This window comes from Moschus berezovskii, chromosome 3, assembly GCF_049115385.1.
Source record: "Moschus berezovskii isolate FMDL1 chromosome 3, NW_MosBer_1.0, whole genome shotgun sequence".
NCBI lineage: Eukaryota > Metazoa > Chordata > Mammalia > Artiodactyla > Moschidae > Moschus > Moschus berezovskii.
The window spans coordinates 91,238,031-91,252,459 of record NC_142462.1 but is presented as its reverse complement, the minus strand read 5'-3'; the positions used below and the strand labels follow the sequence as shown (position 1 = coordinate 91,252,459).

General features: G+C 41.4%; 1 protein-coding gene across 2 annotated transcripts in view; it reads left to right on the top strand.

Moving 5' to 3' along the window:
- The window catches only part of POU6F2 (POU class 6 homeobox 2), a 507,841-nt gene that overhangs the window by 318,502 nt on the left and 174,910 nt on the right, over positions 1-14,429 (top strand). The gene's annotated exons all lie outside the window — the stretch shown is intronic.

Genomic DNA, 14,429 nt, shown 5'->3' with positions numbered 1-14,429 from the left:
CACAGCACGCCAGGCCTCCCTGTCCATCACCAACTCCTGGAGTTCACTCAAACTCATGTCCACAGAGTCGGTGATGCCATCCAGCCATCTCACTCTTGGTCATCCCCTTCTCCTCCCACCCCCAACCCTTCCCAGCATCAGAGTCTTTTCCAGTGAGTCAACTCGTCGCATGAGGTGGCCAAAGTATTGGAGTTTCAGCTTTAGCATCAGTCCTTCCAATGAACACCCAGGATCGATCTCCTTCAGAATGGACTGGTTGGATCTCCTCGCAGTCCAAGGGACTCTCAAGAGTCTTCTCCAACACCACAGTTCAAAAGCATCAATTCTTCAGTGCTCAGCTTTCTTCGCAGTCCAACTCTCACATCCATACATGACCACGGGAAAAACCATAGCCTTGACTGACTTTGTTGGCAAAGTAATGTCTCTGCTTTTTAATATATTACCAAGGTTGATCATAACTTTCCTTCCAAGGAGTAAGCGTCTTTTAATTTCATGGCTGCAATCAGCATCTGCAGTGATTTTGGAGCCCAAAAAAATAAAGTCTGACACTGTTTCCACTATTTTTCCATCTATTTCCCAAGAAGTGATGGGACCAGATGCCATGATCTTTGTTTTCTGAATGTTGAGCTTCAAGCCAACCTTTTCACTCTCCTCTTTCACTTTCATCAAGAGGCTTTTGAGTTCCTCTTCACTTTCTGCCATAAGGGTAGTGTCATCTGCATATCTGAGATTATTGATATTTCTCCCAGCAATCTTGATTCCAGCTTGTGCTTCTTCCAGCCCAGCGTTCCTCATGATGTACTCTGCATATAAGTTAAATAAGCAAGGTGACAATATACAGCCTTGACGTACTCCCTTTCCTATTTGGAACCAGTCTGTTGTTCCATGTAAAGTTCTGACTGTTGCTTCCTGACCTGCATACAGGTTTCTCAAGAGGCAGGTCAGGTGGTCTGGTATTCCCATCTCTTTCAGAATTTTCCACAGTTTATTGTGATCCACACAGTCAAAGGCTTTGGCATAGTCAATGAAGCAGAAATAGATGATTTTCTGGAACTCTCTTGCTTTCTCCATGATCCAGCGGATGTTGGCAATTTGATCTCTGGTGCCTCTGCCTTTTCTAAAACCTGCTTGAACATCTGGAAGTTCACGGTTCACATATTGCTGAAGCCTGGCTTGGAGAATTTTGAGCATGACTTTACTAGCGTGTGAGATGACTGCAATTGTGCGGTAGTTTGAGCATTCTTTGGCATTGCCTTTCTTTGTGATTGGAATGAAGACTGACCTTTTCCAGTCCTGTGGCCACTGCTGAGTTTCCCAAATTTGCTGGCATATTGAGTGCAGCACTTTCACAGCATCATCTTTCAAGATTTGAAATAGCTCAACTGGAATTCCATCACCACCACTAGCTTTGTTCCTAGCGATGCTTTCTAAGGCCCACTTGACTTCACATTCCAAGATGTCTGGTCAGTGATCACGTTATCGTGACTATCCTGGTCGTGAAGATCTTTTTTGTACAGTTCTTCTGTGTATTCTTTCCACCTCTTCTTAATATCTTCTGCTTCTGTTAGGTCCATACCATTCCTGTCCTTTATCGAGCCCATCTTTATCTTACATCTTCTAAAATGTGGGAAAATAAATATTTCTAGATCAGAGAGTCAACACACCAGTATTCTGTTCCCAATTAGTCACCTAACTTCATTCAGGTCAGCTAGTTACCTTCACTAAGACTTGCTTTCTTCACCTGTAAAATGAGTCTGTTTTATTTCAATGATCTCTGAGACCCCTTCCCCCTTGAGTGTTCAAGGATGCTCTTTCAGAGTCCTGCACCAAGACCAACCCTGCTTTTCACACCCCTGAGCTAAAAATGTTTTTAACATTTCTTAATGGTTGAAAAGGCTTCCACGGTGGCTGAGATGGTAAAGAATTTGCCTGCCATTCAGGAAACCTGGGTTCAATCCCTGGCTAAGGAAGATCCCCTGGAGAAGGAAATGGCTACCTGCTCCAGTACTCTTGCCTGCAGAATTCCATGGACAGAGGAGCCTTGCAGGTTGCAAAGAGGTGACATGACCGGACAACTAACACACACACACACACACACAATTATTGAAAAGAAATCAAAAAGTGAATCACATTTTCATGGCACATGAATGACATGAAATTCAGATTTGCATCCTTAAATGGTTTTATCAGAAGCCAGCCTTGCTCATTTGTTTGCATATTAGGTCTGGCTGCTTTTGTTTCTGATGACAGAGTGGAGGGGTCACAACAGAGAGAGCTACAAAGTCTAAAACCTTTACTATCAGGCACTTAACCAAAAAAGTTTGCCAACCTTGGATCTCAATGAGCAACAGGAGAAAATGTTTCCAGGTTTAGCTTTGTTCTGCTTTTATTTCAAAAAGGAAATCCAGATTGTGTCCTGTGTTCAGTCAGTGAAACAAATAACCCTGATGACCGGGGAGCAGTCCCCAGAGTCAAGAAATTACAGAAAGCTCCGTGCTGGCAGCCTGCCCACAGAAGTGGCCATGGTGGCTGTGTGAGCAGCAGGGATTTTCAGATTATCTCAGCAGTGGGAGCCTGTCGAAGTGCCCCTCTGGTGGTCGAGGAAGCCTGCTTGATGTGCCACAGCTTTCCATCAGTAACATGCCTAAACACTCATTTCCAAACATTATCTCTGCCTGGAGGGATAATTTGCTGTAATGTGGGAGTAAGAAATCCAGGAGTAGTTCAGCCAGTCATTCACTCTATTTTATTTAAAAAAAAGAAAAAAACAACTAAGAATCCTGGAAATGAAAATGTTTTCAGGAAAGCCAATTTGCTGTGGAAGAAAAAAATCAACAGATTTTTTTCCTGATCAGGTAGGAGGCTGGCATGATTTAGTCCATAAGCATATGAAGAGAACAAGGAACTGGTAATGAGTGTGTGTGTGTGTGGTTGTGGTGGCAGTGGTGGTTATTAGACTAGACGCCTAAAAAGCTAGACAATTAGGTGGTAGAGATGGAGATAAATTTAAATATTATGATGACTATGCAGACAATTTGGGGAAGGTCCAGAGATAACCCAGGGTAACAGGGAAGAAACTACTCCATGCTTTTTTAAATTGAATTATAGTTGACTTACAATGTTGTGTTATTTTCAGGTATATATAGCAAAATGATTCAGTTTTACACATATATAAAAAATTTATTCTTTTTCAGATGCTTTTCCATTATAGGTTATTACAAGATATTTGATATACCCTGTGCTATACAGTAGGCCCTTGCTGGTTATCTATTTTGTATTAAGTGGTTGCATTGATAAAGATGAGCTATAAATTCTAAATAGAAATTTATTAAGAATTTGTCAATTCATAATCCCTCTCAGTTACCACAAAGAGGTTCAGGGTCCAGACTGGCTTCTACTTTACTTTCATCACAGTCAGCTGCTAGAATCTTTCCCAGCCAGCCTCGTTCAGGGCCAGGGGACCTTCTCTTGTGCTCCCATAGCACAAGGAACACACTCTGTCCAGCACTTGTCAGATTGCATTGAATATTTCTGTTGATTTGTCTTGCTTCTCTATCAACCTAGAAACCCCTGGAAACCAGGGTTTTATTCTTCAGTGAATCCAAGGACTGCCGTGCAGGCCAGAGTCATAGTAGAACCCAACAAATAAAATGTTTACTGAACACAGCCAAATACCAAGAGACTGAGAGGAGGAACTTCTTGTTGAGTTTTGGACCTCGCTGAAGACAAAGAAACTAAGTATTACAGCACAAAGAAGTTTCTCAAACTTAAATTTCAGAACTGAGTTTCTTAAATTCAGTTTGAGGTTCAATGCACCTCAGTAAAAAAAAAAAAAAAAAGAGTCAATTTGTTGTGTTTTACTTCTGGATTTATAATTATTTGCTTTTAGAAAGATCTATTTTTAAGAAGAAAGGAAAGTGCTTACCTAAAGTGATTTATTGAGTGGCAAAATATTTCTCGTTCCCAAAATTATTCCTTTCTAAAATAAGTAGCAGAGGAATTAGTGAGCACTTTACTAAACAAGCAATTAACACTAGTTAAAGAGCAAGCAGTGAGAAAATTAGAGCCACTAACTTCCTTCTTGGGAAATAGATGGGGAAACAGTGGAAACAGTGTCAGACTTTATTTTTTTGGGCTCCAAAATCACTGCAGATGCTGATTGTAGCCGTGAAATTAAAAGATGCTTACTCCTTGGAAGGAAAGTTATGACCAACCTAGATAGTATATTAAAAAGCAGAGACATTACTTTGCCAGCAAAGGTCTGTCTAGTCAAGGCTATGGTTTTTCCCGTGGTCATGTATGGATGTGAGAGTTGGACTGTGAAGAAAGTTGATCGCCGAAGAATTGATGTTTTTGAACTGTGGTGCTGGAGAAGACTCTTGAGAGTCCCTTGGACTGCAAGGAGATCCAACCAGTTCATTCTAAAGGAGATCAATCCTGGGTGTTCATTGGAAGGACTGATGCTAAAGTTGAAACTCCAGTACTTTGGCCACCTCATGCAAAGAGTTGACTCACTGGAAAAGATTCTGATGCTGGGAGGGATTGGGGGCGGGAGGAGAAAGGGACAACAGAGAATGAGATGGCTGGATGGCATCACTGACTCGATGGACATGAGTTTGAGTGAACTCTGTGAGTCACATAGCCTTGACTAGACAGACCTTTGCTGGTGATGGACAGGGAGGCCTGGTGTGCTGTGATTCATGGGGTCGCAGAGAGTCGGACACGACTGAGTGACTGAACTGAACTGAACTTCCTTCTGGAATTCCTTGATAATGAAGAGGAGAGATGACTTAAAGCAAATTATAAACACTTTTGGGGTTGAAAGAATGGGAGATGATGGGGGAAAGTGAGAGAATATGATACTTTGCAGGATATTAACCAAGAATCCTTAAATACTAACCCAGGCAAGTCACAGGTAAGAATAGGACAAGAAGAAGTCTTAAATCTTCCTTAAAGAAGAATTCAAAATAACGTAAACATATTCCCCCACCTTCCTGGAGGTGGAGCTTAAGTCTGCCCTTTTCCCCACCCTACCCTCCAGGATGAGCTGGATTTTATGACTTGCTTCCATAGAACAGAGTATGAAAAGGGAAAAGTAGAACTTTACAGTGAACAACTTTGGCAGGCCCTATCTTAACCAAGTAATGAAGGCAAGCATCCCCTGTAATGCCTTGTAGATATCATGAATCTTCTGATAGGATGTAATGAGAAGGCTCTTCACACCTGCAACATTCTCTCCCCAAACCCATAACTGTTGAATCAAGATAAAAACAGTAGGCAGATCTAGGTTGGGGGACAGTCTATAGGATACCTAGTCAGAACCCCTTGGAACTTTAAGGTTATAAAAAATGTGGAAAAAATGAGGAACTGTCACAGACCAGAAGAGCCCGGGGAGACATGATAACTAAACGTAATATGGTGCCCTGGATTGGATCCTGAAAAAGAAAGACACCGTCAATGGAAAAACGAGTGAAAGCCAAACAAAGCCTGCTGCTGCTGTTGCTAAGTTGCTTCAGTCATGTCCGACTCTATGCGACCCCTAGAGTTTACTTTAAAAGGGGGGAAAAGGAGTGTCAGAATAGATACAAACCACTACAACTTATCAACTACTTTCTCAATATAACTCTTCTGTTGTTTCAGAAAAGTTAAAGAAAATTCCAATTTTTAAATGTTTAAGGATCTAATGTGAAACATGGTGGCTATAGTTGCTGACACTATATTATATTTGAAATTTGCTAAGAAAGTAGAATTTAAATGATCGCACCAAGAAAAAGAAAAGATGATGAATGTGTTAATTAATTAACTGGATGGGAAGAATTCTCTTAACAATGTTTACCCAAAAAAAAGAAGTCTATATTGGCAACAATTGTAGTGATAAACAGTGAAAAAAAATGTAAATGACTAAAATATGATATAGTTAAATCACTTTTTGGAAATTCATTTATAAGATGTAAAGGGTAAAAAGAAAAATAATGAATAATATGAACAATAGGCATATGGCTATAACAGTTTTGCATGTTTACTCCCAACAAATTTAATTTGCTTAACACAAATAGCAGCTATATAGAAGAATCAGGTGAACCCCTCACTTCACCTTCACACTACCTACCAAAATATTTATTGTTGCCCACTGGTGTTTAATTTTTATAAAATTGTTTTTCAAAAGATAGCTAGCAGCCTTGAGCTTCTGGAGAAACTGTATTTCAATTGGAAAAACAATAACTAAGGTTTAACAAACAGTACAATTTCATTATGATATTTATGCCCTGGTTGGATTTCCATTCATAAGATTTCGAGGGTGAGGAGGAGGGAAGGGGACCAATATGGTCAGGGTGAAATCTCTGTAGGGAAGCTGTTGACATCAAGCTGCCTTATGGTGTAGGACAGGGGAACTCTGGGTAAGGAACAGTTCCTCTAGGTCATATGCAAGAGGGACTCTTGGCTACAGCAAAGAAGGATGTTTCGTTTCAGAAAAGCACCTGAAGTAGGAACCTCCGGACACTTCAGCATTAGAGTGTGGTCAGACAATGCAAATCAGCCCCATGTATGTAAGTCCAGAAAGCACAACATTCATTGGAAGGACTGATGTTGAAGCTGAAGCTCCAAAACTTTGGCTGCCTGATGCAAAGAGCTGACTCATTGGAAAAGACCCTGATGCTGGGAAAGATTGAAGGCAGGAGGAGAAGGGGACGACAGAGGATGAGATGGTTGGATGGCATCACCAACTCAACAGATATGAGTTTGAGCATGCTCCGGGAGATGGTGAAGGACAGGGAAGCCTGGAGTGCTGCAGGCCATGGGGTCACAAAGAGCTGGACAGAACCTATTGACTGAAAAACAACAAAGAAGCACAAGCCAATGACACTGAGCTTGCTTACATCCACCTTCTGGATGGTATCAGAGGGTAAGGGAAGTTTGCTCATCCTGTTTTACTCATTCTCCGTAGATTCCAGACAGGGTTTCCTTGGCCCAGGTTCCAGTGTTTTTCAGCTCTGTCCTTCATGAAAAAGAGTTAGTGGAGAATGGCTGAACCCACATTCCCTGATGAGATTGTTTGCAACTTTCTGTATACAGGGAGATGCAGTGAACCAAGGCTGTTCAGTGGATTCTGATACTGGTTCCCACATCTTCATAAGGGTGACTAGGTTGTAGGTGGCTCAGTCTGAGCTCCCACCTTGCACTTGGTCCTCTCTGTTCCAAGTGGAAGAATCCCCATCACTGCTTTAGGGCACTTCTTTCCCATCACTGGTCAGGGAAAGCTTCACTGACATAGGAAAGTTTCTTCACAGAAGTATACCATGTCTGTACCCCTTCTTCACACCAGTATCCAGGGGTGACTCTGCAGGCATGAACAATGTGCTAAGTGCCTGTCACCAAGTCAAGCATGGGACTCAGCTTAGAAGCATTTTTGTGCATTGCTTCCTGGGTGTCCCCTTTCTCAGTCAAGGCATCACCAGACAGGTCCTTCAGGCTGGAAAGCTGGGTCTTGAACCTCCTTCTTGCTGATCACTAATCCCTTCCAACCTGAGAACGCCCATATCCTGGATTCCATCTCTAAATTCACTTCCTACTCCTTAATTCCATTCTCATATCCTAAATCCAAACCCTCATTGCTTCTAATTGGTATTAGGAAACACCCAACCTCCCAGCTCCTCCCTTCTGGCTCTAGTCTCTCTAAACCACCTGGCATGACATACAGAGCCATTCAGAGTTGGGCTCCAACCACCCCTTCTAGTCTCATCTTTGTGCCACACAGCCTGTATCCTAGTCATCAAGCACTTCTCTTCATCCACAGCATCCTCTTTCTTCATATCACCCAAAATACACTCCCAGGCAAAGTCTGCTCTGTTATAAACCCAAGTTGCCAACTCAGATGGCACAGCTCATCAAATGGCAACTCAGATGCCACAAGCCAAACCTCCCAGATGCCCCAAGCTGCTCCCCCCACCCACAACCACCAGAAGTTCCACATCTGTAAAGTAGGAGAGAAAAATATAGTATCTGTTCCATAGTTCTATGTCTCGAGATGAAATAATGTGCTGGTTTTCTAGGGCTGCCATAACAAAGTACCACAAACCAGATAGCTTGATATAGCAGTCTCTATATGCACATGATTGCTTTATGCTGCTGGTCTCCTTGTTTCAAATGCATTTCAAATATCCTGCATTTATACTCTTGTCCTCTCACGATGACTGGTTTTAATATCTTATTTGTGTGTGGATGATTTCCTACCTTCACTGTATGTTTGCCTTTACCAGTGAACTTTCCCATTTTGTAATTTTCTTGTTTCTAGTTGTGGCCTTTTCTTTCCCGTCTAGAGAAGTTCCTTTAGCATTTGTTGTAACACTGGTTTGGTGATGCCAAAGTCTTTCACCTTTTGCTTTTCTGAAAGCTTTTGATTTGTCAAAATCAAAATTTGTCAAAGCCTTGCTGGGGGAGTATTCTTGTATTCTTGGTTGTATGTTTTACCCTTTCATTACTTTAAATATATTGTGCTACTCCTTTCTGGCCTGCAGAACAAACCAGGTAGCTTGAAACAGCAGAAGTTCATTGTCTCGCAGTTCTAGAGTCTAGAAGTCCAAAAACGAGGTGCTGGCAGGGGGGATTTTCCTTGCCTTTTCCTTCTTTGCCTCTTCCTAACTTTCAGCAATCTTTGGCATCCCTTCCTTATAAATGCATCACTGCAATGCTCCATCTTCACCCGGCCATCTTCCCTCTGTGTGTGTCCCTGTCTGTGTCCAAATGTCCCCTAAGGGACTGCATCCATTAGGACACCAGTCATGTTGAATTCGTGTCCCTTAGTGACTTCATTTTGACTTTACTTCTGTAAAGACATTATTTCCAAGTTCACATTCTCAGGTATTGATGGTTAAGATTTCAATGTATCTTTTTAAGGGGAAATTAATTCAGCCCATGAGAAATAACACATGCTAAGTTTGAGTATGTGCTCAGTTCAGTTCAGTCGCTCAGTCGTGTCCGACTCTCCGCGACCCCATGAATCACAGCACGCCAGGCCTCCCTGTCCATCACCAACTCCCGGAGTACACTCAAACTCATGTCCACAGAGTCGGTGATGCCATCCAGCCATCTCATTCTCGGTCGTCCCCTTCTCCTCCCGCCCCCAACCTTTCCCAGCATCAGAGTCTTTTCCAGTGAGTCAACTCGCCGAATGAGGTGGCCAAAGTATTGCAGTTTCAGCTTTAGCATCAGTCCCTCCAATGAACACCCAGGATTGATCTCCTTTAGAATGGACTGGTTGGATCTCCTTGCAGTATAAGGGACTCTCAAGAGTCTTCTCCAAAACCACAGTTCAAAAGCATCAATTCTTCGGCGATCAGCTTTCTTCACAGTCCAACTCTCACATCTATACATGACCACGGGAAAAACCATAGCTTTGACTAGACGGACCTTGGTTGGCAAAGTAATGTCTCTGCTTTTTAATATACTATCAAGGTTGGTCATAACTTTCCTTCCAAGGAGCAAGCGTCTTTTAATTTCATGAGTATGTACTAAGCCTGTGTTTTCCCACAGTGTGTTCAGAAGGCTCGCTCCCTCCACTCTCAGAGAAAATCCCTGAATCCAGAACAGGCAACTAAATGTGCACCTTGAACAGAGAAAAGACAATTGGTGCTGCTGCCTTTCCCTCCCTCACTCCCAAGTGTGCATTTACAGCAGACCTTTAGGGACCCCAGAATCTGAAACTATACCACTGGGACTTCCCTGGTGGTCCAGTATTTAAGAATCAGCCTTGCAATGCTGGCGACAGGGGTTCGATCCCTGGTTGGAAAACTAAGATCCTACATGCCACGGAGCAGCAAAGCCAGACAGCCCCAACTAGTGAGCCCTTGCACCGCAACATAGATCCCACGTGCTGCAACTAAGACCTGAGGCAGACAAATAAATACATAAATATTTTAAAGAAAGAAAGAAACTATGCCGCTTAGATATGATACCAGCCCAAAGATAAGGATTCACATGGACCATATCTCTGGAACTTTACTTTCAATTGCTCCTGAAAATTGCTGAAAAGGCAATTACTGGCACGTGTTGGTAATGGAAATAATTATGACTACTTACTGAAATTATATATTTGTTATATTTCTCACAGGTAATTTCAGGGGCCAGTGAAGTGGGCTAGGTGAGTTCTTTCACTGAAAGCACACACTACATAATTGAACAACTTAATGGAGGAAGAAAATGACATAAGTGAGATAATACATCCAAGAGAAAATATAAGTTAACATGCTGATTGCTTTGAGATTTCACTAGAATCTCACAAGTGAAGCACTGGGAAAGATCTGAGTGTTAAGACGTTGTCTGCCTGCTTAATGATCATCAAATACTATCTTAGGACCCTGCAATGTGGTGATCCTCACAAGTTGGCAGACACCAGTGATGTTCCAGAGAGCCACGATCCTTCTAGAATCCAGAGCAGCCTGATACAAAATCTCTTAGGGCTGTACTAAAGGATGTTTTGCAAGATAAATGCATCTTCTAAAAGTTTTAGTGTTACATTTACTAATTGAAGAACACCATGGAAATAGAGAAGGCAAGACGTATGAAAACAGATTCACTTACAAATCATGGATTATTTTTTTATTTTTAGTTCCTTCTTTTAAGCATGGTAACATAAGCGGAGACATTACTTTGCCAAAAAAGGTCCATCTAGTCAAGGCTATGGTTTTACCAGTGGTCATGTATGGGTTGAGAGTTGGACTGTGAAGTAAGCTGAGCGCCAAAGAATTGATGCTTTTGAACTGTGGTGCTGGAGAAGACTCTTGAGAGTCCCTTGGGCTGCAAGGAGATCCAACCAGTCCATTTTAAAGGAGATAAATCCTGGGTGTTCATTGGAAGGACTGATGCTGAGGCTGAAACTCCAATACTTTGGCCACCTCATGAGGAGAGTTGACTCACTGGAAAAGTCTCTGGTTCTGGGAGGGATTGGGGGCAGGAGGAGAAGGGGACAACAGAGAATGAGATGGCTGGATGGCATCACCGACTCGATGGACCTGAGTTTGAGTGAACTCCGGGAGTTGGTGATGGACAGGGAGGCCTGGCGTGCTGTGATTCATGGGGTCGCAAAGAGTCGGACACGACTGAGTGACTGAACTGAACTGAACCGAACGTGAACCTAACATAAACTTTACCAGTGTAACCATTTTTAAGTATATAATTCATTGGCACTGAGTGCATTCACACTGGCATGCAATCAGCACCACCATCCATCTCCAGAACTTTTTCACCTTTCCAATCTGAAACTCTGTCCCCATTAAACACCAACTTCCCATCTCTCCGCCCCCCTCACACCTAGTAACCACCATTCTACTTTCTGTCTCTATGAGTTTGTCCTGTATGAATTTGATTACTCTGGTTACCTCATATAAATATAGAGTTTGTCCTTTTATATCTGGCTTATTTCACTGAGCATGATGTCTCCAAGTTCTATCTATACTATAATGTGTCAGAATTCCCTTCCTTTTAAAAGGTTGAATGATATCCCATTAATGTTTTTATTACATTCTGTCTATCCACTTATTCATCAGTGAACACTTGGGTTGTTTCTACCTTTTTGCTCATGTGCTAGTCATGACTTTTTTAAATGAAGTACAGTTGATTTATGATATTGGGTTCATTTCTGGTATATGACAATGATTTGGTTATATATATTAAAATATACTATATATTCATATATAGTATATATATGAATATCCTTTTATATTGTGATTTATTATAGGATATTGAATATAGTCTCCTGTGCTATACAGTAGAATCTTGTTGTTTCTATATTTCATATATAGTAGTTTGTATCTGCTAATCCCAAACTCCTAATTTATCCCTCCCTGATAAATTTGTTAACCATAAATTTGTTTTATGTCTGTGAGTCTGTTTCTGTTTCATAAATAAGTTCATTTGTACCATATTTTAGATTCCACACATTAGTGATATATGATATTTGTCTTTCCCTTTCTGACTTACTTCACTTAGGATGATAATCTCTAGGTCCATCCGTGTTGCTGTAAGTGGCATTATTTCATTCTTTTTATGGCTAGTAATATTTCATTGTGTGTGTATGTATATATATATATATACCACATCTTTTTTTAACCATTCACCTGTCCATGAACGTTTAGGTTGCTTCAATGTCTTGGCTGTTGTAAACAGTGCTGCTGTGCACATACAGATGCATGCATGTTTTTGAAATATAGCTTCATCTGGACATATGCCCCAAAGGGGGACTGCTAGATCACATGGTATTCTATTTTAGTTTTTAAGGAACTTTCATACTGTTCTCCATAGTGACTGTACCAACTTGCATTCCCATCAGCAGTGTGGGAGAAGTCCCTTTTCTCCATACTCTTTCCAGCGTTTGTTATTTGTCGACTTTTTAATGATGCCATTCTGACCCGTGTGAGGTGATATCTCATTGCAGTTTTGCCAGTCATACCTTTTTAAGCTTACTTTAACTCACTCCCATAACCCACTGATTTTATCCACTAATCATGGCAAAGGAACACAGTTTCTGAATATCTCAGCTAAAAAACAGTTTCAGTTAACAGTTAATAATATTAACAGTTAACAGTTAATAATATTCCTACCTGACTTCTGAAAAGTTTAGTACCTAACCCTCTCAAAAGGTGAGACATTCATTATCATTGCAATTATTGCAAATGAGGATACAAAAGTTTAAACTTAAGTGACTTGCCCACATACATCTGCTAGTAACTGATGGAACCAGGATGCAAATCTGTCTATGTAACTTCTAGTCTGAGCCTTTTCCCTACACCACCATCCAAGCCCTACCCATTTCATCAAGATCATAGAGCTTTGGGGACTTCCCTGGTAGTCCAGTGGTGAAGACTCCATGTTCCCTCTTCAATCTCTGGTCAAGTAACTAGATCCCACATAGCACAACTAAGTTGTATGTTACAACTAAAGATTCCACATTCAGCAACAAAGATTGAAGATCCCACATGCTGCAACTAAGACCCAACACAGCCAAATAATTAGATAAGTGTAATTTTTAAAAAAGATCTTACAGTCTCATGAAGCCAGACAATTTCTTTGTAAAAGAGACTTGGTAACTGAGATCAATTTTCCCTTCAAGCACGTGATTAAAATAGATCCTTAGTGTGGATGTTGGAGATCTCTTTGATTCCATGCAGGACTGGTACAGCTCTGTATATATAAATGCGTATTTAGCCCAAAGCTTTCACAGTGGGAAGCAAACTTACAAGGCAGGGACACAATCAAGCGTTGTGAGCTCTGGGCTTTCCGTGGGTTTTGCAGCTGTGGAGGTAGCTATTCACAAGATAAAGGGATCTGGTAGAGCTTTAAAGGGCTGCCACGCTTTCCTGTGTTTTCTCCTATGAATGTGCTGTAGGAAATTTCTCCTGACAGGTTATTATGACTACTTTAACGTACATATGACCAGCTGTCTGGAAAACAGTTCAAATTATAAATTGCTCATAAATATACTGACATACTTGGTGACAGCACATGGTGGCGTTGAACATTTAATTTGATCTTTGTTCTTTAAAATAGTGATACTGCCTTCAGAGTGGGAGTAAGGTACTATGTCCTTTGCAGAAACACACATCTCTTTTTTTTGTGAGCTAGCTTTCAAATGCGTGCTTGTTTGTGAATTGCTCAACATTAAAATCATAACTAGTTTTACTTTCTCCATGCCGCTCAAGGAATAAGAAATGGATTTTCCTTCCTAAGTTAAATGCAGTCAAGGTTGGTAAGAATATGATATTAAGTCATTTTAGGGGCTATCTCCTCTTCTTCTGACCATGTAAGATCCCTGGGTGTATGTAGCTCTCAACACTGACCAGGGTCCTCAATCAGGAGACTTCTCAGAAGGTGTTGCGCTAGTGGTAAAGAACCCACCTGCCAATGCAGGAGACTAAGAGATAGGGGTTCGATCCCTGGATCAGGAAGATCCCCTGGAGAAGGGCATGGCAACCCACTCCAGTATTCTTGCCTGGAGAATCCCATGGACAGAGGAGCCTAGCGGACTGTGGTCCACACGGTTGCAAAGAGTTGGACACGACTGAAGCAACTTAGCATGGATGCACACTGTGTTAGTTAAGTGAGTCAACTATATATATACCTATATCCACATATACCCCCTCTTTGTCACCACGGAGCATTGAGTAGAGTTCCCTGTGCTATACAGTAGGTTCTCATTAGTTATCTACACACTGAAGCGTATATATGTCAATCCCACTGTCCTAATTCATCCTACTCGCCCTTTCCCTCCTTGGTGTCCATTCATTTGTTCTCTACATTTGCGTCTCTCTTTTTGCTTTGAAAATAGGTCATCTATACCATTTTTCTAGATTCCACCTATATGCCTGAATATACAGTATTTGTTTTTCTTTTTCTGACTTACTTCACACTGTACGACAGTCTCAAAAGATACGTGC